General features: G+C 34.7%; 2 long non-coding RNA genes across 2 annotated transcripts in view; one reads left to right on the plus strand and one right to left on the minus strand.

Moving 5' to 3' along the window:
* The window catches only part of LOC140049363 (uncharacterized), a 423,758-nt gene that overhangs the window by 386,795 nt on the left and 10,755 nt on the right, over positions 1-26,208 (plus strand). The window lies entirely within an intron of this gene.
* LOC140049362 (uncharacterized) overlaps positions 1-26,208 on the minus strand; it is a 250,627-nt gene that overhangs the window by 207,501 nt on the left and 16,918 nt on the right. The gene's annotated exons all lie outside the window — the stretch shown is intronic.

Genomic DNA, 26,208 nt, shown 5'->3' on the forward strand with positions numbered 1-26,208 from the left:
TAAGCCTTCTACTCTACTACATTAGCTACTAGGCCTATCCTTCCTACTACTCTAGCCTAGCTTAGAGCAGGGCCTCTAGCTTGCTAAGCCTTCTACTCTACTACATTAGCTACTAGGCCTATCCTTCGGGTGTCACGAAACCTCAGACCACGAAAGCTCAGACCCCCTAAGACCTAAGATCACGAAAGCTAAGACCCAACACCTAAGATTACAAATATTTATCTTTCGCACCTGCCTTGTATTTTAACTCCTAACATTTATTCTGAATACCACACCTTAGAATTGGCACTTTCATGAAAAAGAATCACATAAAAAGTAACAAATACATTTTTAAATTGATGATTTTACAGACGTTTTTCTCGCACACAAAATGACTAGCCTACAGTACAGTAGGCCTACCCCATGGGCCATGTTCAATGTTTTTGTTTCTATGGAACGTCAAAAGAGCAAAAATTATATAGAGGGCTGAAAACTCTGTGGAGTCCATCTACAGTGTGGATGGAACAATGTAAAATTAAAATTGTAATGATAATAGTATAATCATGCAAGTACGAAGAAATAAATACTGGCAAATAAATTTTAATTTAAAAATCATGATAAGTTTTTTTGTTTCGTTTTCTTTCTGTATTTATACTTGTACTATTATTGTTGCTCTTTTGGCGCTCCATAGAAACAAAAACATTGAGCATGGGGACCTCGAGGAGTTACATTACAGTATACAAAGAAACACATCTGTAAAATCATCAATTTAAAGGATTTATTTATTTGTTATTATGTGTTTCTCCTTCTGAAAGTACTTATAAGTCCTAATTTTAAAGTGTGGTGTTCAGGATAAAGTTAGTCAACAAATTTGGAGTCAAAATACAAGAAAGGCAGGTGCGTAAGAAAAACATCCTCTGAACCAACACAATGGAGTAAATATATACCAACAAACAACCCGTCAAGTTTGTTTGTTGTAAAGAAAAAATATACATTTACTCAACGGGCGAAAATAATGTGAGTTTATCTATGTTTTGCGGTAGTATTAAATTATATTTATGGTAATAAATGAAACCTACTGTGTTTAAAATTATGTATGGATAAACAAGTATTGTTTTTAAGCTGTAGTATATCTTAGTATTTGTAATCTTAGGTGTTGGGTCTTAGCTTTCGTGATCTTAGGTCTTAGGGGGTCTGAGCTTTCGTGGTCTGAGGTTTCGTGACACCCCCTATCCTTCCTACTACTCTAGCCTTGCTTAGAGCAGGGCCTCTAGCTTGCTAAGCCTTCTACTCTACTACATTAGCTACTAGGCCTATCCTTCCGGGTGCTGGTCAACCCGTACCCAAACCAACCCGTACCCATGCCAACTCGTACCCAACTTGGCTAACCCGTACCCAAATAATTGGTCAACTCGTACCCACTTTGGCTAACCCGTACCCAAACCAACCCGTACCCATGCCAACTCGTACCTAAATATTTGGCTTACTCGTACCCAAGTATTTGGCTTACTCGTACCCATTTTTTGGCTTACCCGTACCCATTTTTGGCTTACTCGTACCCATTATTTGGCCTACTCGTACCCAATTTGAATAATTACTTGTAATGATTTGATCGGCGTAAAACTAGTGGTATGCTTTTGCCGTATGAATATTTTTATATTTAAATTGTTTTTTTATTTTACATACAGGTCTCGGTGAAATGTGTGCTAATAAAAATGACCATTGATTTGATTGTAGACTTCGTTTAATTAGGCATATATTTGTTAACATTTATTTAAATCTAGTATTATAGTTTTATAAACGTATGTTTATTTTATTTTATTTATTTTATTTTCAATCTTTCTACATAGCAAAAAAACAAACATATAAGTATAACAGGAGAGTAGCGGAAAAGCAAAAGTGTAAAACTGTCATCTTGTGATGTGCTTGACCAGCCCCTGTCAACTTGAACGATACAATAAAACCGACATTTAACAAATTTAGAAAAATACATAGAAAAATAAGGTATAATAAAATGTTAACAAAAGTGTTATAAAAATGCAATTGCTATCTGAACAATCTGATTGTGTAAAAGTTAAAAATTCTGATTGTATAAAAGTTAAAAATTCTGATTGAATAAAAGTTAAAAATTATGAATGTATAAAAGTTAAAAATTCTGATTGTATAAAAGTTAAATTCTGATTGTATAAAAGTTAAAAATTCTGATTGTATAAAAGTTAAAAATTCTGATTGTGTGTCTTTTTTATTTACGTAAGAGAACATTAATTAATAAAAAAATATTTTAACAACACCCTGTTTTAAGCGAAAAGCCTGCCGGGCTATGGGGTCGAATTACTCGTAGATTTCGTGTTACGTGTTTTTTCTGACCGGGATTAACCTTTTATTATAAAAAACACGCATTTATAGGGCCGGCGTCAAAGAGACGACTTAGTAATGACGTATGATCATTTTCCATATATTTTATTTATTAATAATTCAGTGAAATGATCATATACACGTACTGTCGTACTGTAGCCTAAGGCAATTAAACATTTTGGCAGATTTTCTTCTATAACAGCTACGTGTTTTTGCTGAATGGGGATTCCTCTTTATTATTAAAAAAAAAAACGCATTTGTACGGGTCCATTTGTAGTGTGTCCAAAAGGTTCAATGTGGCGTATGATCGTTTTCTATTTATTTTTTTTCTTAAATAATTCAGTAAAATTATCTGTTTGTTTACGGTAATTAAACATTTTTGGTAGATATTTCCTCAATAACTTACAGCTACGTGTTTTTGCTGACGAGGGATTCCCTTTTTTAAAAAAAAATACGCATTCTATAATGTGTCAAATAAGACAAATGAAATGAACTACGATCGTTTTTCCATGGCAACGGATGTCGTCTTATTTACTAAAATAATATAAACGTTCTGAAGGCCTACCTACACGTGTCTGAGTTCTTACGTATCTGTCAGCGATAAGATGATTTTTTTAAGTTTTAGTAGTATTTATTTCGGTTTTTAGTCATAATAATACAGTAATAATCATTATAAAATGAAAAGGTAATAACAGCAAATGTCGTCGTTTGTAATTAAATGTTAAATTATTGGAGGTTAGTACAGTAGTTACCTTTTATTATTACTCTCACATCCGTCATTGTATACTAGATAAACGGCATAATCTAATCTACTACTAAATGCTCATAGCAGCAATGAGGCTGGTATCCACTTAAATAGTTTCGTGATTTTAAAATACGAGTGACTATTTAAAAATGTATTAAATATTTTCGAAATGTTAAAACAGTTTAATATTTTCCAAAACTTGCAAAACAAAACAACAAAAACCATTCGTTTTAAAACGATTTTCAAAAAGCACATTACTTCATTATCTGTAAAATAAAATGAAAATACAAATTATGTATAAAAGATATTTATGTTTACTTTTAATAATTCAAGTTTTCATCATCACAGACTAGTGGGTATTTCAATTTCCGTGTACTACTATTCGTAGAAAATAATAGATTAATAACTCATAAATGAAAAAAAAATAGAATGCAGCACAGCCGACCACTGACATCTTCCACAGAGCCATATAAAACAGCGCCCTCAAGTATTAACTTTACCAAATACGACGTACGCAAATACGATGAAAGCTGTGCTTTTTACGTACGAGTCTGTACATATTATTATACATTTTAGGTCAATAGTTTTTGCCATTATAATATCGAACATATGATTGGTATCTAAAAATTTAATAAAACTGGGTTTAAATGTAATATAAATATACTTTAAATAGCATTAAACTTGGGTACGGGCCAGCCAATGATGGGTACGGGTCAGCCAATGATGGGTACGGGTCAGCCAAAATTTTGGGTACGAGTAAGCCAAAATTTGGGTACGAGTTGGTGGGTACGAGTTGGCATGGGTACGGGTTGACCTGTATTCTATCCTTCCTACTACTCTAGCCTAGCTTAGAGCAGGGCCTCTAGCTTGCTAAGCCTTCTACTCTACTACATTAGCTACTAGGCCTATCCTTCCTACTACTCTAGCCTTGCTTAGAGCAGGGCCTCTAGCTTGCTAAGCCTTCTTGCCTATATTATATACTATAAATAATAGATAGTAGTGCCTGGCCAAGCCAACATAGGCCTGGTTAGCTTACATTGCACAGACCTACAAAACGTTAACAAACTGGAAACAAATTAAAATGTTTTGACTTACATGTTGTCAATTTAAATTATCGCGCGACGAAAAAAATGTACGTATAGATCCTCTGTTTATCAACAAAGATTATGTAATTTGTTAACCACTTGATTGGTCAGTTTCAACGATCGAATGACGTAATTTGCGAACCATTTGATTGGTCAGTTTTAACGATCGTGTCGTTGAAGTTGTACCGAGTTCAACTTCAACGATCGTAATCGTTAATTTGTTTCAACGATTTTCAGCGTCGAAAATTACCCTTTTTCCTGTAAATTGTTGAAATTTCAAGGAAATGTACAATGACGACGTAAAGACAGTTCTTTTCCAGTAAAATCTCGATTCAACGCAACTCAACGTATTTCAACGTCGACAGGAAAACAGGCTTTAGGGCCTTTGCTCTTCTTGTGTTAAATGAACGACATGCCTTCATCAGTTGACTGCAAGTTGTTGCAGTATGCTGCTGATAGTGCTTTGCTAGTGTCACATAGGGACATGGATGTGGTCAAAGCAGAATTAAAAAAGAACAATGAAAATTGCCAAAGATGGCTTATAAACAATAAATTGTCCCTTCATATGGACAAAACGGAATTTATTATCTTTTGCTCAAACTCTAAAACGAAGTATACTAAGAATGCATCTATCAAAATTTGTAATTCAACTATCAAAGCAAAACAATCTGTAGTTTACTTGGACCAAAATCTGTCGGGGGAGGTAATATGTTCGCATATCCTCAAAAAGGTCAACTCGAGACTCAAATTTCTATATAGATCTGCTAGCCGCCTTGATCTTAAAACAAAGAGATTGGCATCTGCTTTGGCGGCTCTATGTCTTATAGACTATTGCTGTTGCTCTTGGTACTGTGGTATTTTTAAATTGTATGTCTCCAAACTCCAACATGTCCAAAATAAGGTCATTAGATTTGTCCTAGGAAAGGGACCACGATATCACCTTTCTGCTTCCGACTATTTTTAATTTAATGCACAAACTCTCCCCTTTGTTCTGAATTTGTTGTTTTTTAAGTCGGCGACTTTTGATGTATATTTTTCTACAATTGCTATTTTTATATGAGCAAGAATTAAAAACAAACAAACAAACAATGGTAAATAATTACTCTAGGTTGTTTTCTATTCTGATGATGAGAATAGTCCAGACATTTTAAGGCAGTTTGCATGTTTATCAAATGCCTCACAATAGTTATTTTAACTCATAATTTTATTTTGTTAGCAATGATTGTGAGCAAGTACATGTTGTAAATGTTGTTCAAATTGAACAAAAAAGTACAAACTTTTTTGAAATCCTTTATATTTTAATACTATTAGATGTGAGCAAACGCAAGTACATATACATTTATCAAACCATTTTGTTAAACACCAATCTTTTCGGTAAGGTTTGACACTTAAAGTACACCTAACAAACTGATTAGTAATGTAAAGTATCATTAGTACATATTTTACTATGATGCAATATTTTAATAGTTATTTATACCTATTTATACCTTTTTCAAAGCTATTTCCAGGGCTGCAAATTAACTTTTTTACTTGGTAGCACTATCAAATTTGTATGATGGCTCATAATAATTTTTGGTAGCACCACCAATTTTTTTAGTAGCACCTTTTCATCGACCAACTAACCCCTTTCCCTCAAACCCCATTCCGCACAGATCCGTTTTTAGTAGTTGGGGGGGGGGGGGGGGGGGGGAAGTGTATAAAAATGAGAGCCCCCCCCCCCCCCCCAGCGCGGGGGGGGGGGATTTTTAAGTAATTATAGGTTGTTTCAATCGATTTCTGAGCTCATAAATTGGGTTATGCACATTTTAGGCACTGGTTCTGATGCGCCACTTATATTCACGCAAGATCTATTCTTTTTACGGTACAGAAAGAAATTACTGGTTTGTATGTAACCTTTCGTAGCCTACGCGTAAATAGATCGTAGGTCATTGTTCTCTAAACGTATCCTGCAATTTACAAAGTACTGTTCGTTGCCTACGATGTATTGTTGTTTATGATAATATCTATGCGTCGATACACCAATGTCATCGCCTTTAATAGGAGCATGAACAATGGAAACAAACATGTATTGTTGGCTAATTAAAATCCTAGAAGACGTTAATTTTTGTAGCCGCCCTACACATCGGTTGTCCTAATTTGGCAGGACATCCGCCGACGAGACGACATCGGACCCGAGGCCCTCAACTCACGCAGAGAGAGTTTCGGCGGCCTACATGATTCAATCCGGCCATTCAACCCTACCTTGGTTTTTAACGAATTATAAAAACAACAACACCTTGGCTAGGACACCAACAAAATATATGCAAAATAAATATATATTCCATGTTAAGATTTAACATAGGCCTTTGTAAATTATTATATTACGATAAAAGGCCCGACCAGAATTTGGAGGGGAAAAACGTGCGAATCGTGGGAACAGTTTAGAGCTGTATTACGTTTCATGTGACGCAAAATTCAGGTACAAGTACTGTACTCTGTTTTGTAGCCACGCGAGAGGTTTGCGGTGGTAAAACACAGAGTATCGCATTTCATGACATGTGACCAAAAAACTAGGTCTGTATTAATTACGGTCTTCTATCGGCAGTCTTTTTGAGCGACCGATTGAACGTTCTGATCAGGGAGTCTTATTTTACAACTCCCTGTTCTGATACTATATTTAGAATGAATTTTTTACGATATTTTTGTTTGCATATGTTTTTGGATCGACTGGACGTTCGCTATAAGTATTTTTATTACTTGGCATAGTTCATTGTGTTAGATCGTGTCTCTACGTTTACATTGTGGGAAATTTATATTCGCCGCTGAGAGTAAAAAAACACACGAATGAAACATCTACGAATAAAAAATATTATATTATATATTTCTTAGTAATGTACAAATTGGTCCTCCTCCGCCAGTCAAAATTAACACATCAAATAATAATTTTCACACCTTGTTACTTACTAAGAACATCGTGAGGTTGTTTATTGAGGTTACTAACGAAGCCAACAACGTAGCCTGTTTTATCTACGAAGCTACTTCGTAGGAAAGTTGCGGTATTTTCTCTGATATATAATTTTCGATAATCAGAATCTGGAATAAAGTATTAAATCTACCGATAAATAATACTGCTGTTTAATCTATATAATGAATAGATATTATTATATATATTATACTGCCTAAAAATGCTGATGGCTGCGCGGCGACAATCCTTTGTATCTGCCGCGCCCGCCCTGGCTAACTTCTGTGTACGGCGGTACAATTGTTTTTTTATATTCCTTCTTTAAAACGGAGGTGATTTTCCACGAGGTTTGTGTCGTCCGCGCGTCACACGGTGCTGTGTGTTTGGTGTCCTTTTGTGTGATGCAATAAATGGACGAACTTCCAATCACAACGAGTGTAAAATGTTTAGGGGCTTTGTACGCTTGAATGAACCTAACTCCTTTGCGGCGGCGGTGACTAGTGGAAACTCCTGAGCCTTCCGTAGTAGAGAGATTAAATTACAACACAGGTGTGCTTTCCCTATTTCAAACACTAACTTCAATTTGAAACAACTCGCACAAGCAGACGATCTTGTCGCGCTATGCGCGACCTATTCTGTTTCTTTAGTCGCAAACAGAAAAATTAGGTCGCAAATGCGACCAAATACCCCTTAATTTGCAGCCCTGATTTCACTTGGCTCCGGTTGCGGCTATGGCACTTGATTGGCTGGGTTCCGGGCTTGCGGCTATGCCACTTGGTTGGCTGGCTCCCGGGCTTCCAAGTTCTGTTGCCTGTAATAAAGCCAGCCCATAACAAAAAGTCTTAGTAGATATGGCTCTATAGCCGTTAGCCTTATAGTCTATCCGGCTTAGTAGATATAGAGCTGTCGCCTATTTATCACCTAATAGTAGATACATATTTGATGGATTTTTTATAGTTGTTAAAAGATTTTTGCCTCATTAGCATATTTCGCGATGATATTATTATTATTATTAGTATTTATTGCCAAAAACCAGTTACAAACAAACAAAACACAGAAACTAAGGGAGTAGGCAGGAACCTAAAAGTGAACCTAATCACTATAACAAGAGTTCAGGTTCCGTACTCCCAAAGTAACAACAATGATATAAAATAAACTATATAAAAATATTTAACACCTACTAAATACAACTATTATTAGGCTATCAATAATCTATCTAGAACGGACTCTTAATTGGCTATTATTTGGCTTTTAAAAATCTACATTAATTTGCTATTTATGGGCTATTAAAAATCTACTAATTAAACCGCTAATAAAAATATACATAAAATGGCTATTATTTATTTATTAATGCGGTAGGAGACTGCATACAAATAAAATCACAGACGGGTTCTTTGCTTCATTCGATATAATTTGTTATCTGGAACATCAAGTCACATTCATACATACATGTTTAATAATATTATCATTACATCGTATCTGGAACATTGATTCACATTCATATATAATACGCGTGTTCAATATAAGTACAACTCTATCTGGAACATCGATTCACATTCATATATACAGATGTTCAATAAGTACAACTATATCTGGAACATCGATTCACATTCATATATACAGATGTTCAATATAATTACAACAGTATCTGGATCGATTGACATTCATATACAGATGTTTACCAATCAGCATATACGAAGAATTAAGCACAACATAAACAATGTACATGAATACATTTCAGTCAAACCCAAACCAAACCCCTTGAGTCATCTGTCAAATAAATGGAAGTTCACCGGCTCCGAGCAAACCAATCTCAAATTCTTCATATCATATCTATCCATAAACCTATCATTATTTACCTTATACAGTAGTAAAATAACACTATCAATTACAAGAACGGGAACGTCCCATTCCGCCGCCATGTTCTGTAACTAGCATACCTACGGTATGCACACACGTGTGAATGACCATACATCATAATACCCTTCTCTTACTCTAGCTTCTATCGCCGGTGAACTACGCTGAAACCTTGTATAGTACAGTACCAAAAATACATCCGCGGCATAATATAGTTCAGTAAATACCGCCCTCCCACATAAAAAATCTACATTATTTGGCTATTAATATGCTATTAAAAATCTACTAAATAATTGGCTATTATTCAGCTACTAAAAATCTACATTATTTGCCTATTATTGGGCTATTAAAAATCTACATAAAATGGCTATTATTTGTCTACTGAAAATCTACATTATTTGGCTATTATGGGCTATTAAAAATCTACTTAAAAATGGCTATTATTTGTCTACTGAAAATCTACATTATTTGGCTATTATTGGCCTATTCAAATTCTACTTAAAAAAGGCTATTATTTGTCTACTGAAAATCTACTTAAAAACGGCTATTATTTGTCTACTAAAAATCTACATAAAATGGCTATTATTGAGCTATTAAAAATCTACATCATTTGACTATTATTGGCCTATTACAAATCTACATAAAATAGCTATTAACTACTATTAAAAATTAGATACACAAAATCTACAGAAATTAAAAATCTAATCTTTTCTGGCTATAATACAGATACAGAACAACAATTCATCTTATTGGCAAATAACAAATGTATAGTGATTTAAAAAATAACAAATTAAGTTTTCCCCCGTATTTGTAAATCTTAATATCTTTTCCATACACATGTGAGTCCGAAAACTTTAAGCACATAATTAAACTCAGATGTAAAAGGAAGAATACCGAACAACAACAGTCATCACTTTTGTAACAATTTAGACTTATTAAATGAAAGACATAGTAACCAAATATACATTTTATAAATTTATTAAACTATTTCAACTTTTAAAGAACAATTGAACACTATAAAATATTGCGTTCTGATGTCACAATACCATGTGACGTCTCTCGTTACATTTTTCCGCAGACTGGAAAATGTAATTGAACGCTTGGGCCGTTGCTAAGAAACTAAGAGATGTCACTTTAGGTATTGTCAGAATGTGATACTCTATTGCCATGAAAATGAATTACGCAATTGAACACTAAATATAAGAATTGTGTGACAACACTCAGAGGTGAGTTGCAGCAAACAAGCATGTAGCGCATAAAGAAAGGAGCACTCGCTTGTTGTTGCAGCAAACAAGCATGTAGCGCATAAAGAAAGGAGCACTCGCTTGTTGTTGCAGCAAACAAGCATGTAGCGCATAAAGAAAGGAGCACTCGCTTGTTGTTGCAGCAAACAAGCATGTAGCGCATAAAGAAAGGAGCACTCGCTTGTTGTTGCAGCAAACAAGCATGTAGCGCATAAAGAAAGGAGCACTCGCTTGTTGTTGCAGCAAACAAGCATGTAGCGCATAAAGAAAGGAGCACTCGCTTGTTGTTGCAGCAAACAAGCATGTAGCGCATAAAGAAAGGAGCACTCGCTTGTTGTTGCAGCAAACAAGCATGTAGCGCATAAAGAAAGGAGCACTCGCTTGTTGTTGCAGCAAACAAGCATGTAGCGCATAAAAAAAGGAGCACTCGCTTGTTGTTGGCCTATTTAATAAGACCATGAAGTTTCTGTGTGTATACTTTTATTCCGACCAAAATGCATTGCAGACCCTTTTTAAGGTATGATGTGTTCGCCGAAAAAAACCAATTGAACACTATAAAATATTGCGTTCTGACGTCATAATACCATGTGACGTCACTCGTTACTCTGTAACAGCCCAAGCGTTCAATTACATTTTTCCGGTCTGCAATGCAAAATCTCTAACATCGCAGCCTGGAAAAATGTAATTGAACGCTTGGGCCGTTGCTGGGAAACTAAGAGATGTCACGTGATATTGTCAGAATGTGATACTCTATTGCCATGAAAATTAATTACGCAAAAGTACACTTTGCATATTAAAAGTGTAGCATTAAAGCAAAAATTATTATAACATTATTTAATTGTTATAATAATGTTAATTATTACTTCAGGTTAGTAAAATCAACAATGGAGGGTATGTGGTATACTTTCATAAAAACATTTTAAGGCCCATTTACACTATGACGATAACGATTGACGATAAATAGATAGGACAAAGGATTTTTCTTGTATGAAACAAAAGAACTTTTCATTCTATAACTATAGGATAACCTTTTGGGGACCAATACATCTTTAACCAACAGACGACACAACATTTAAAATGTATGTGTCTCAACTATTGTTTTCTGTAAAAAAAAAATCTAATTTTACAGCCTTTAATTTGTTTTTTTTGCAGTCTATACTGATCTACCCATGCGACTTATGCGATTTCGCTTGAATGTGCCACATACATACATATTCCTAACAAAGTCATTGTTCCTTGCACCATGTTGGGCACGTCCCACTTGTTGCGTTTGCTGTAACTGAGCACAAATTCTAAATAAAAAAAACAAAATAATAATAATTAAAAAAAGCATTTTGAACTACATTTAAAACTAACTTTCTCAATTTTTTTTATTAAATAAAAAAGTCATAACATTAATGAATTAAAAAACATTAACCAAAGTACATAGATATAAAGTTTCAATTGGCCAATTTATGTTACTTAAAAATTAGCAAGTTCAATTCAAATTTGTATAATTATTAGGGAGACAATCTTTGCTTTTATAGTTAAAACTAGGCATTGACATTAATAGACAAAAAACACATATTATATATATATATATCAGATGTTTAACCTATCTTTGAATTTAGAACAGATAAACCGCAAGAAAAGTTATGTTGTGTATTTACCTTTCAAACATAGTACCTTCTGCTTTTCCAGTGGTGGAAGTTGGTTGTCCACCTTTGCTTTCCTCATTCCCAGTCCAGTGGATTTCGCTAGAACTTGTGGCTTGAAGACGACCTTATATTAGATTTGTCAGCAAATGCCTGCCACTATTACCACAGTTAGCAAGGCATTCAGACCACTCTTAATTTTGTATAAAGACCTGGTGGTTTGCCATCAAACGTTTTTGGCCGGTTGAGTCCTAACACAAAAATAACAAAGTAACAATGCAACAACAATTTGTTTTTGTCATCAGGCTAATAAACACATAACTGAACTGTAAGTTGTAAGTAATAAAAATGAAAACTGACAAGTAAAATAGAAGATGGTCTGTGGTCAGATTCTCCATGTCATTTAATGTTTCTTCAGAAAGCACTGTAAGTAGGAAAAAACAGGATTAATAAATAAATAATACATTGGCATTAACCCTTCACTGCGGAGCATTATTCCCACCTCTGTGCGTAATGTATATTTAAGAAAAACATATGGTATTTTAATAAATTGCAAAAAAATACTAATTGAGATAATTGTGTAATTATTTTTGTGGTGTGTGATGGGCAAAGGGTTAGTTTACAGTTAGGTATAAAAAAAAAAAGTAATTTGCATATTGATGACGTCATGTGACGTCATTACAGGTATTTTGGATTTCGTGTTTTTTATCGAATCAATGATAAAAACTATATTTTCTATAAGAAATTCTGATGGAATACGTTTTTCCAACTGGATATTGATGAAGATACGTATAACAAATAAAAATATAAAAAAAAATTGAATTATTTTTATTGTTTTATAAAAATTATGCACAAATCAAAGTTTTGGGGCAAAATCGTGAAAATAATGACATTTTCCAAAAATTCACTATAGTACAAAACTAACTATTGTTTCAGCATTTTTTTTTTGCGTGTTGTGATAAATACAATGTTGCCCTATTGGGGCTGGTAAATTTTGGTTACTTTCAAAATGGCCGCCATTACGCTACTCAAAACAACTTTCCAAGATAGAATACTATTATATACACTATACATATAATATAACTATAGAGGGCGCATGATTTTCAAGACAATAATACAGCTATAGAGGGCCGTTTTTTTTGCTGGAAAAATTTTTTAATGACTTGGAAAAATATTCAAGTTCATCGAACAAATATAGAGGGTGCTATATATTATAGGCAAATACGATTAAATCATTGTTTTGCCCATACCCGGTATTACCGGGTATACGCACTGAAAGGGTTAATAAACACAGTAAGTAGTAGACCATTCAGCTAGATATGGACAAGTAAAAGTAACCATTCTACTCAACATTGCTTTTAAAAAGTGATGACTATGTTGTCTACGGTGGCCCACAACTGTCACGCACACTATAACACAGAATCACACAATTAAAGAAGGAATCACACAATTAAAGAAGGAATCACACAATTAAAGAAGAAATCGCACAATCAAAGAAGAAATCGCATATAAACAAAAGAAAGCATGAAAATATAAAACGAAATGCACAAATAAAGAAGAGAAGCACAATTAAGAAGTCCGCAACAAATTCGAAAGCTCCTCGCACAATTAAAGAAGTCCGCAACAAATTCGAAAGCTCCTCGCACAATTAAAGAAGTCCGCAACAAATTCGAAAGCTCCTCGCACAATTAAAGAAGTCCGCAACAAATTCGAAAGTACCTCGCAAAATTACAGTAGTCTGTATGGAACGCCATTGCTGCCTCCGGCAGCAAACTTAATTCTATTCGGCTCTTTTACCATTACGTTCGGCTCTTTTAGCATTCGGCGCATTTCTATTCGGCCCATTTACCATTACGTTCGGCTCTTTCAGCTTTCGGTGCATTTCTATTTGGCCCATTTACCATTACGTTTGGCTCTTTCTGCATTACGTTCGGCTCTTATTGATTTGGCCCTTTTTTATTCCGCTCTTTCTGCATTACGTTCGGCTCTTATTGATTTGGCCCTTTTTTATACGGCACAATTAAATTCTAACCTTTTACATGGGGTCAAATGGAAGAAAATCAACGGCTGGAAATGAGTCTATGAGAAGTTTACAAAACATGTAGAGTGTTTGGTTGGTTGAATTAAATGAATTTGAAGGCTATTTCAATATGACTAATCATGTTATTGACATGATTAATGTGTTAGAGAACTTGCAATTGTCCCACCTTATTGACCACTTTGAGAGAGAAAAGGTTTGATTTATGGCATAGGCTAGCTAGGCCTAGGCTAGTGTCAGCCTAACATTTAATAATAATAATTTACCCTTTCTCTCTCAAAATTTGTTAAAAGATGAATTAATTTTAGGTTATTCAACACATCTTTAATCGGTTGGCTACTCATGGTTGGCGACATGATGATGAAATGTTTGTAAACATTTCATAGAATCATTTCCAGTCTTTGATTTTCTTCCATTTGACCCCATGTCAAAGGTTAGATTTTAATTGCGCCATATAAAAAAATGCCGATTTAAAAAGAGCCCAACGTAATGCAGAAAGAGCCGAATTTAAAAGGGCCTAATCAAAAAGAGCCGAACGCAATGGTAAATGGGCCGAATAAAAAAGAGCCGAATGCTGAAAGAGCCGAACGTAATGGTAAATGGGCCAAATAGAAATGCGCCGAATGCTGAAAGAGCCGAACGTAATGGTAAATGGGCCGAATAAAAAAGAGCCGAATGCTGAAAGAGCCGAACGTAATGGTAAATGGGCCAAATAGAAATGCGCCGAATGCTGAAAGAGCCGAACGTAATGGTAAATGGGCCGAATAGCGGCGAATGGTAAAAGAGCCGAACGTAATAGAATTAAAGCTTGCTGCCGGAGGCAGCGATGGCTTTCCATACGGACTACTGTACTTTAATTGTGCGAGGAACATTCAAATTTGTTGCGGACTTCTTTAATTGTGCGAGGAGCTTTCGAATTTGTTGCGAACTTCTTTAATTGTGCGAGGTACTTTCGAATTTGTTGCGGACTTCTTTAATTGTGCGAGGAGCTTTTGATTTTGTTGCGAACTTCTTAAATTGTGCGAGGAGCTTTCGAATTTGTTGCGGACTTCTTTAATTGTACTTAGCTCTTCTTTAATTGCGCGTTTTTCTTTATTTGTGTCTTTATTTCGTTTTATATTTTCATGCTTTCTTTTGTTTGCGATTTCCTTCTTTAATTGTGTGATTTCTTCTTTAATTGTGTGAATATGATTTATATAGTGTGCGTGACAGTTGTGGGCCACCGTAGTTGTCAAATACTGGTATTATTCAATTCAAGTAGTATACTTCTTTATGGATGGACACAGGAAAAAGTAGCACCACTCTACTTTACATTACTAAAACTAGATGGCACGCTCGCTTCGCTCGCGTACCATCTAGGGGTGCTCACAGATGGTTCTCGAATACAGTAGAATCCACGGACGGGGACTTTTTTGGGACACTAAACAAAAACGGAAGTGTCCCCCTAATTGGGGTATTCAGAAATAGAGACAACAAAACCAATACTGGATTCCATAAAGGACAATTAATTTATGTGGATTAAAGAAATTAGGGAGAAATGGAAATGTATGTACGGGAATTGGGCGGCGGCACGTGGTGGTGGTGATGGAACCGCAGTAATAAAGTTGATTGTATTTATATATTATAAGAACCAAACTAAATAAATAGACCTAGACATTCTGCGAAATGGAAATCGGAAATTCAAGCTCCTATTCAGTGAAAAATTTAACTGTAGTCTACCTAAATATTTAGGGCAAATCATCGGTTGTGGTGTTGAACTTCCTGTAAACATTTGTGTGAACCAAACTGGGTCGAATTTCTGTCATGAGTACTGATTTGTTGGCCTGTGATTTATGACGCCTAAGGGATCTATCTAGACTTATTTTTTAGAATAATGTACGTACCTGTCAGATACAATTGTCTTGTGTCGTATAATAAATAAGTACTGTAATAGTTACTGAAGTTACTATTACAATCTCGTCAATGAAAACACGAAAATGTATATGCACTTACTTATGAAAACGTATACAGTATTATACTCAGTTATTGAAACAGTAGGTTTAAAAAAGTTTCGTTTGTCTGTAAAATGATGTAATCAAGCTGTTTACATGAGTCTTAATTTATAAGCACATCAATAATAAAATAGTTTATCTATCCTGTAATTGGCGAGATTATGGTTGCTGTTGAATGAAATAAAGCCAATCGGTATCATATTTGTACAGAAACGTTTTCGCGGCCGAAGGGTGTAACCTAAATTCGTTGTATTATCGTCAAGAACTAACTGTAACTAAACTTACATAGAAAGTAGGGTATCATAAATTTGGCCTTAGCACTCGGGGGAGTGGCTAAGATGAAGTCCGTGGGACTACTAAATATAAATTGTAATGAACCTCGAGGGACATAAATAGGAATATTTCATGTTTCATTATCAATGTATAATAAATGGAAACTGTTTACCGATTCAAATAATAGAAATTGGTTTTTAACATTTTCCGAACCTATTGCAAGTTTATTCTCAAAGGGCCCATATACCTACTGTATGTGTTAAACCAAGGGCTCATAAATTTACCTACAGTACTTGTGTTAAACCAAACTGGATGTTCCATTCATCGCAAATCAATACATTTGTATAATCGTATATTAAATCTATCAAAATAGTATTTTTTAAAGAAAATCGGCCTGTCTTCAACATTATGATGGTGTACTCTAGCAATCTATCAAAATAGTATTTTTTTAAGAAAATCGGCTTGTCTTCAACATTATGATGGTGTACTCTAGCTGTTCAACCGGTTTTCAGCTATTAAAAACAATTATCGTAGGAGGAGATAGGAAAATGCGAAGCCTCCTCGCTATGTAACATTAGGGTTGAGGGATGGGAAAGCGGATAGGTACAAAGAGGAACAATTTTTAAATATATTCTTTATCCACTGAGCAGGGATGTCACCAGCTTTTTGGAGTGCCGGTCGGCAAATTTCCCCCGGGGGGGGGGGGGGGGTACCCCGGGTTTCCCCCCCCCCCCCCCGGGTTTTTCGTTATTTCATAAAGAATTATGAAAATAAATAACAACAAATTGCGTCAGGTCTAGGCCTAACCTTGTACCACCGGGGAGTCGCCGTTATTATTCGCGAAAACAAAAAAAAACGCTCGCGAAATGAATAGCAATAGATCGCGTCAGGCTTAGGCCTAGCCTTGTAGACACTACGACCACTAGGCCTAGCCAAGGCTTAGATAGATGCCCCAAAACCCAAAATCTGAATTCCACAAAAACGGGCGCTTCTTTATTTAGGCCTAATCCCTAATCAAATAATGTAGATAAATTATTAGCCTAGACCTTACTACTTGTTGCTCGATATAATGTTCGTGTTCTTTTGCGCGAGAGTTTTTTAGCGTATTCGCGAATTCCGGATTTTTTGTTTCACAACTGTGCGGCAAGCATGTATGTAGTGCATGGCCGGCAAGAACAGAGACACGTGTTTATGGGTTAACTGAAGTTCAGCAACCTGAAGTTATCCCAGGGACGTGTAATTGTACCATGCTCGGCAATCATAAACGAACGAACTTGCCCGGTCTCACTGAACCATGCGCATGTTTTTTTATTTTTTGTAATAGTTCGTAGAGTACAAAAATGTAAAACTAGTAACATAATATAATTAAAGCAGGGTGACAAAACATTCAGCAATTAAAAATGATTTTGTTTGGGTCTATGTAGTTGTACATTTTTAATTACTGCGTACTTGTTTGTATTTTTAATCTGTGCAAAATAAAACGCTTGAATGGTCGCTATGTGAACTTTAAACTTGTACACTGTGCTGTGTAGCACGTTGTTCGCCATGACTCACAAGCTGTAACAATGAATACCAGGGCATGGTAGGCCTGGTATTGTGTTACAAATAAAGTAACGTACGTAACCACGGAAACATTTGCTGTAGTCTTTTGTCTTATCTATATGAGGCTAGCTTGTCTGTTATTAACGATGTGCTAGGTAAAATGTTTTAGTACGAATTTTAGTTAGGCCTAGGCCTAATATAAATATCGTAATGATTAATAAATAATAGTGGTGGTCGGCAGCCTGTAAATCCTGGTCGGAAATGTTGAGTGCTGGTCGGGGCCGACCAGCGCCGACCAGCGTGGTGACATCCCTGACTGAGTAACGAAATATTTTGTTCATGTTTTATAGGCCTATAAATAATATACCTCTAAATACAGTAGGCCTAAAACATTTGCGATTTAATACTTTGTTAAAACTGTCACTGTCATAATCGATTGAAATATTAAAGTACATGTCACGATACACCACTACGACGTTTATATTTTTGGTAATTATTAATTAATACAAACGTTGAGAAGGAACTGTCAGTATAAAGTTTATTTGTATATCTAACAGTAGAGCCTATCCACAGTCTCAGTAATAAAGTTTATTTGTATATATTTTTATATTACATCTAACAGTACGAACATTCACAGTAAGAAATGTTCGATTCAAATGAAAAATAGTTAATAGGTATTTACAGTATTGTCAAAGTATTGCAAGTTTATTCTCAAAGGGCCCATATATTTACCTACCGTATGTGTTAAACCAAGGGCTCATAAATTTACCTACAGTACTTGTGTTAAACCAAACTCTGGCAGACTGAGAGATTGGGATGTTCCATTCATCGCAAATCAATACATTTGTATAATCGTATATTAAATCTATCAAAATAGTATTTTTTAAAGAAAATCGGCCTGTCTTCAACATTATGATGGTGTACTCTAGCTGTTCAACCGGTTTTCAGCTATTAAAAACAATTATCGTAGGAGGAGATAGAAAAATGCGAAGCCTCCTCGCATTTTTTTGGCGGGTATTTTTCAAGATGGACATCCATTAGACGTGTATACCACGATCGGAAAACACCCCTATTTGGGGCAAATCTTTGAACCTAAATTCGTTTTAATCGTCAATAACTAATTATCTAACTCAATTTAATTAGTAAACAGGGTTACATCAGGCGGTTAAAATCAGTACCGAAAGTACGAACCAACTTTACATACCATCGAGTGAAAATTCTAGAAGTAAGGCTCGATTTACCGAATTTTGCCCTTACGTAAATTTATATATAGATGACTGCAGCGATTGTCAGGGTGAACTTTAGAGCTTTATATAAATATAGTGAAAAATGTTAATAATTGTCATTCATTTAATATTCAACTTTAAAGTTAGTACATACCTAATTCAGTTTGTTGCCCAGTTTTGTAACACAGTTTTGTATTATCTATCAACTGTCTACTTATAATAGATAGACAACAGCTAAACCTAGTATAACGAATTTCGATAATCGACCAGTCCTACTCCTGTATGGGAGCCGATTGGCTGGTAAAAATAGATGGGGAACAGCTACGCGATGGCCATGATTCGTCCATGATTCGCCCAATGTAGTTAGTCTTAGCTCGGGTTTCAAATAAGTTAGACATGTTTTGGAAGTCAGTAGAAATATAGTTGGGATATCGGTACGGTGGAAGGTAGGACCTGTAGTAATTCTATAATTGTGGATTATAGTGGAGCTCAGCAGTGTTCCGAGACGCCCAGTAGGGGGCAGGCCTAATTAATTACCGATACCCGGTGGTAGAAGCGGCTGGGAGGCTCGCCGTAGGACCGTTTACTGTACTTATTTGTTTCTTGATTTATGGTAGAGGTTGCTCAAGGTACTCAAATTTAAAATGCAGGAGCTTATGTTCAAGCTAGAAAATAATATGCTTTGAACAAACTTTATGATTTTTGCCTTAAAAAAAAGTAATTTTGATTTCACAATATTTATTCACTTGAACCAAAGATGTAATAATTTATTTTTTCCTTTTACAGTATAAGCGAAATCATTACCTTTGGATTTTTTTTTTTGTGGAACTGAAGTGAATATTTTTAATTTTTAAAAAGCCTATTCAAAATTTGATTATATTAATCTTTTAAATACTGTATTGTATGTTTTGAGAGGCATTGCATCTTTAAATTTAATTAGGATAGTACAATAAGGCTATTATTAATTATAAATTTATTCGAATGGTTGAATAGCTGTGTTCAAGTTTGTGCAATAAGTCTGTAATATAACTAATTTGTATTAAATACTAATTGCTAATGCTAATGTTTATTAAGTGATAGGCCTTGGCCCTAATAATACCAATATTATGGTTGTGTTGAATTTCAGTATTAAATCAAGTGCATTATTTCCATGGTTCTTCTACATAATAGTAGGCCTACTAATTATTTAGGCCTACAGTATAATAGTAGAAGTAGTAAGCGTAGTAGGCCTAGCTAGGCGTAGCCTGGGTGGAACAGACAGAGGCTTAGTAGTAGTAGTAATCCGGAAAAGTTAGTTATCCTGTGCCTACTAGAGGCCGTGCCTACTAGAGGCCTAGCCTAGGCCCAACCCCAGAGCTAGGCTATCTGTAGAGCCTTTCAAGGCTAGACCAGGATTTAGTATTCTCGTTTAAAAGACAGCATAGCCTACCTTAAACAAACAGCCAGGTGTTCGGCAGGTCCGACGGGTTCTCTCCAGTTGGTTGTTTCTTGGTCATTTATTCAAGATAAGATGTTGGCAAATTGGAATTTTAACATGTGAAAGTACGAATAAAACCGATCTTGGTCGGTGTTTAGTTCCACTACTAGCCTGTGGAATTCACCCAATTCTTTTCTCTTTTTTAGTGTGTCGTGTATCCACATATCTCTTTTTCTTTTTCGGGACCTTCTCCGGATAAGTATGAGGCACAGCAGACCGTTTTCTTCTTTTTTAACCTCAATGATTAAAAACATGTTCTGTCGTCAAAAGTTAAATGTGTAGCCTAGTGACCACAATACACTGTATCATCGACCACACACGCACCACCTCCCTTCTTCCCAGACGGTTCGTGTAAATTGGCCTTAAAGGAGAATACACTTTGATTCTTTCCTTCTATCTGATTTATTAGTTTCGTATTGTACTCCTGCATCAAATCATTATACAAATCATTTCAAGTACAAGAATTCAAGCCCTGCAAAATATGAATAAACAAATAACAAACACTGTATCTAACAGTCAATTATACATTCAGGGGTGCTGTTTGTATTTTCGTGTGTAGAAGTTTACCAAATTATTTGTTGTAAATCGCACTCCTCAATTACATGGCCTGGTACCAATCCAACAACGAACAATCACAATATAATAGTACCTCAAGTGCCACCTGTATTCCAATTACAGAATGACTACAGCAGCGCCCTTAATACTCAATTAAATCCAATTCATTACAATTACAATGTCAATTTTTTGACGAAACGAAAGAAACATGAACATAATTCTATATTAAAGTAACATTTTAAGCATTAATGTTATATGTTATTTCATAAACCCTTTTTATAAATATATATATATATCCTGGTCTAAACGGCAATAGTCATTTCCATCTAAATACATACAGTAATCATTCAAGCGTAACATGAGCAAACCATGCAGGCCGTGCTCGCTGCTTGATACATGACAGTGAGTTCTGTGTGTAGGTCTACGTATTTGTACAAAATCAACACAAACCAATTCTTTATTAAAACAATAATAAAGACATAATAAAGACAGTAGAACCGTTCTCCAACCATATCATTGACAGGGGTTTGAGGCTCACTTGCTTTATTGTTGTGATGGTAGAACGAGTCGTCTTGTTAATTTTGAGGGCTGTAGATCACCAGTGTATCTCGTAAATTTTAACCCCAAAAAAAATGTTGATTTGTATTCTTTACATGTTTATTTTTTCATATTGAGGTATGCTTTATATTGTCTTAACCTTTTCATTATTCTGTATACAGGAAGTATTGAAAGATTCAAATTCTGATAAATGCGAAGATGAAAATGTTGTTCAAATTGAACAAAAAAGTACAAACTTCTTTGAAATCCTTTATATTTTAATACTATTAAAGATGTAAGCAAACGCAAGTACATGCATTTTTTAAACCATTGTTAAACATCAATCTTTTCGGTAAGGTTTGAAACTTAAAGTACACCTAACAAACTGAATAGTAATGTAAAGTATCATTAGTACATATTTTACTATGATTGTAATGTATGCAATATTTTAATAGTTATTTATACCTTTTTTAAAACTATTTCACTTGGCTCCGGTTGCGGCTATAGCACTTGGGTTGTTGTGTTCCAGGCTTGCGGCTATGCCACTTGGTTGGCTGGGTTCCGGGCTTCCAAGTTCTGTTGCCTGTAATAAAGCTAAATCATCTCATCCTCAGGAAAATCATCAATTTTTATGGATTGTTGTGATTCAGAGTCTAGAGAGGGAGGGGTTAATATTGCGGATGAAGTGGATAGGCTAGTAAACGGTGTGGTTGGTATATTCTCTGTTTTAATATACTTCGTGGGTGTAGTATGCATAGATGAGGTTTGAGATACTGTCCTCTTTTTAGAATTTTTGTAGTTGTAGCGAGTTGTTTTTTTAAGGTGTACGTCAGTTAAATTTATAATTGTTGACAGTTTGTTGTTGACATTTTGTCTAAAGCCGTCAATAGCTTCGTAGCTGTGCATGTTGTTGCCGGTACTTGTCACTTGCATATACAAGTTCTCTTCCGGACATGTACTGAAGTTGTTGTATTTTCGTTACGATGAGTGTAGCCTGACAATAATTGATGACATCTGAAAAATTATATATATTATATAAATTAACATGGTAGAGTAATCATGTGCATTATTATTATAATATTAATAATAATAATAAACAGTATTTATATAGCGCCTAATTGATCACTGACCCCTCTAGGTGCTTTACATAGGACCTTAACTAATGGTAATAAACTATCCCCCGTCGGACACCATTCCGGTATTTCTTAGTCGAGGTTTCGGGGATGGAGACAATCAATAATGTGAAGAAAAAAAAAATATAACTAAGCTTAACTATGCTTAACTAAGGTAAAGCTAAAACCCGACGGACCGTTTATCATTCAGGCCTCTGGGCCTAGTTTAGTGAAGTTATCTTAAACGGTCGCTGAATAACGAACGTTGTGTGTGATCAACATGGAGTAGAGCGCTCTCAACGTTTGAATACAACAAAACTTTATTCACAAAAAACACAGAGGGCTCTCTCTATATTGTACTATTCTGTTTATCGTGTCACGATATCGCGAGAAGTATATCGCGAACACGGAGACGGCGATGCGGTCGTCGACCTCTCTGCGCGTGACAGAAGATCGTCAGAGGAGGAGGAAGAGGTGGTGACGCGCGCTTTTATTATATAATATGGAATGTGAAATTAATTGCGCGTTTCGATATTTTTCGAGCCTCTTTGGTTGCGTATACAGTGTGTCTTGTGGTTATTAGCGGCCTTTCTTCATACCCTCTTCATCGTGATACAAGTCTTGATAGCAGCTATAATCATGGCACTCCTCCTTCTGAAGGAAAGACACAGATATTTTGTAAATATTCAAAATTGGTTGATTAAAAAATTCAAACTGGGCTGCTGGAAAAAGTGTTGAACTCGAGGTTAAAACGGTCTTAGCTTAGTTAAGAATGTTTTATAGCTATCCGTCCCAGAACAATAATCCATACAAACTTAATACAAACATAGGAGAACAGGTAAACTTGTGAAATAGTGTACAGTACACCAGTGTGTTGAAAAGAAAGGAAAGTAGTAGACAGAGCTATTTAAGGTAGATTAATACTAACAAATTAAAGTTCAATATGCTTTGTTTGTTTATTATAAAAATATTGCATAAAAAATATAATTGTGGCTTTTTTTAAATGTTCAGCTGAGTATCACCAATGATGAAATTCACCAAACATTTAAATTAGTTTATTACATATTTTCATAGAAGAATTAAAGCTCTAAAATAATACAAATATTTATATAACCAGAAGAAGCTATTTAGTTATAAAAACAATCATGAACAAAGCTATATACTGTTAAGTTGCTACTTTCTCTGAAGAACAGTAGAAAGTATATCTGCAATAATAGTTTGTTTTAAGTTGCAGACCTTTAAATGCATGACTGAGAGTCTATTTTAGAAATATTTTCATTCAAGCTACATATATATTTTGGTATCAATCTACCCTAAATTAAAATGATGCTTTGACAAGAAAATTGTCAGATCTAGTAATATAAGAATATGTTTTTAATCCTAGTTTACCGGATGACTCAAATACCGGTATATAAAAATAGAATGCAAAAACTGCCTAAAGCGTGGTTCCCACTAGCGACGCAACACAAGGGCGTAACGCAACGCAAGTGAATTGACCAATCACAAGCGATGGCTTATTCGCTTGTGATTGGTAACTGTCTATAACTTCGCTTGTCATTGGTTAAAACGCTTGCGTTGCGTTTACGTCCTTGCGTTACGTTCTAGTGGGAACCAAGCTTAATGAAAGAAATACAAATCAAATACACACCCAAAATGTTCTGGGATTTTGTGTAATTACTGAATTAAATTCAAACTAATTTCATGAAATGGCTGATTTCTCTGATACACTTTACTATTTGAAGTATTTAAACATAATACAAACATGAAGAACATGTTAAAATTTAAGAATTGTATGCCTGATGAGAATATTATATGCTAGATTGCCCCTGTAATAAACATGATTAAAAGTAGCATTCATCTTTTTAAAAGTTAGTTTTAAATTTAATTTAATAGGAATTGGGCCTGCACAACTTAAACAAAAAAAATAAAGTATTTTTTTATATTAAAAAAAACTACATTAATATGGTGGTAAAATGCAAAGGTGGGGATAATTGAAATTAATTAAGTTGCTTGATGAACATGTTCATTGTACATGCATGTTTATAGTTAATTGATCCCTTTTTTTTCTTCCGTAAACAGGAAGTGTTAGAAAATCGTGGCCAATTAGAATCGGATACTGTGGAATGTTTACAAGGCTCCGATCATGTTTTTGAGTCAGATAATTGTTGCGAAAAACAAATAAACATGGTAAACACTCTTTGAACTGATTTTTGATATTATTTGCAAAAAACAAAGTCTAGCACTAGACATTTCCCAAAATCTTTATCTCACACTATAATTATATATACTGTATAGCACTTATGTTCCAAAATTTTAAGTTCAGTATAATCATAGAGATATTATAGTGAACTCTATGGTATAATGTATTTTAAATTGTTGGTACTGAAATGTTGCAGGCCTTTACTAGCTCCAAATCTAATAATACATGACCTAGCTAGACAAAGCTAGCATATAGGCAAACCTAAAATCAGAATTCATTTCATCTAGCATAGATTATGGCATTATGACCTGAACTGAAGAATATCATATGGTGTTAGTGCTGAATTCTGTCAATTTTGTGTCATATAGTATATACAGTATAAACATTATAATCTGTATACATATTACATACAGTATAGGTGAAATTAGGAAATTGTTCAAAAGTTGGTAAAATTACTAGAAAAAGGTTGGAGAAACATAAATCACATGGAAAAAATTGTTTTCAACGCTACATGCGTACCACGCGCGTAAAAAAAAAGCTCTAGCTAGGCTAGCTATTTCTATTATTATATATGTGGCATACTACTAGGCCTACATCATTCATATCAATATCATATGTGGGTCTGATTAAAATAATAAGCATAATTCAAACAGAAATTACAAGAACTATCCTAGGCCAGGCGATCTACCTGTACTACAGTAGGCTAAAGATGCATGTTTACAGTAAGTAAAGTATCATTAGGTTTAGGCCGATACTCGCATACTTTTTTTGGCAAACCCGTTCTGTTATATAAACCTAATAATATATGTTCTTTTTAATTTACACCAATCTTAAATCTATAGTACAGGTAATGTCATGGATCAGTTGTTGTTCGTGTGCGTTCTGCGTATTTGCATATAAGTGTCTTGCTGCTAGTTGTTTTGCGAGCATTGTGTTTGGCGCATTTGCATATAGGTGATGTTTTGGTTAACTACCTGGTTTTTCTGTCTGCGCGTCAGAAAAGCTTTTGTTGCAAACACAGGAAGATGTGATTTTTGTTACCGTGTTGTATATATATATTATTAAGCCGTTGTTGAAGTTACCATTGTAAGTAGTAAAAAGAATTATATTGCATGATAGACGGATCATTGTCTGTTAATTTATTATACTAAATTGCATGCATACAACTTAAATAAAGCAAATAATGTTCTCAAATCTTTACTTCAATTTATAGAGAAATGGTTGATTGCTGTACGATCTTTCGTTCTTAGTTAGTAAATACATCATTCAAGTTGATTCAGGTATTAATCATTTGTAATGACGTTTAATTGATTGTATTGTTCTGAATGATAACCAGTTTGTACACAGTGTGTTTAAGTATAGTGGTAATACAGTGGTAAAGTGAAGTGAAGTTATAAACTGACTGTTATTGAAATTA

The sequence above is a fragment of the Antedon mediterranea genome, chromosome 5 (assembly GCF_964355755.1).
Source record: "Antedon mediterranea chromosome 5, ecAntMedi1.1, whole genome shotgun sequence".
In the NCBI taxonomy this organism is placed as follows: domain Eukaryota; kingdom Metazoa; phylum Echinodermata; class Crinoidea; order Comatulida; family Antedonidae; genus Antedon; species Antedon mediterranea.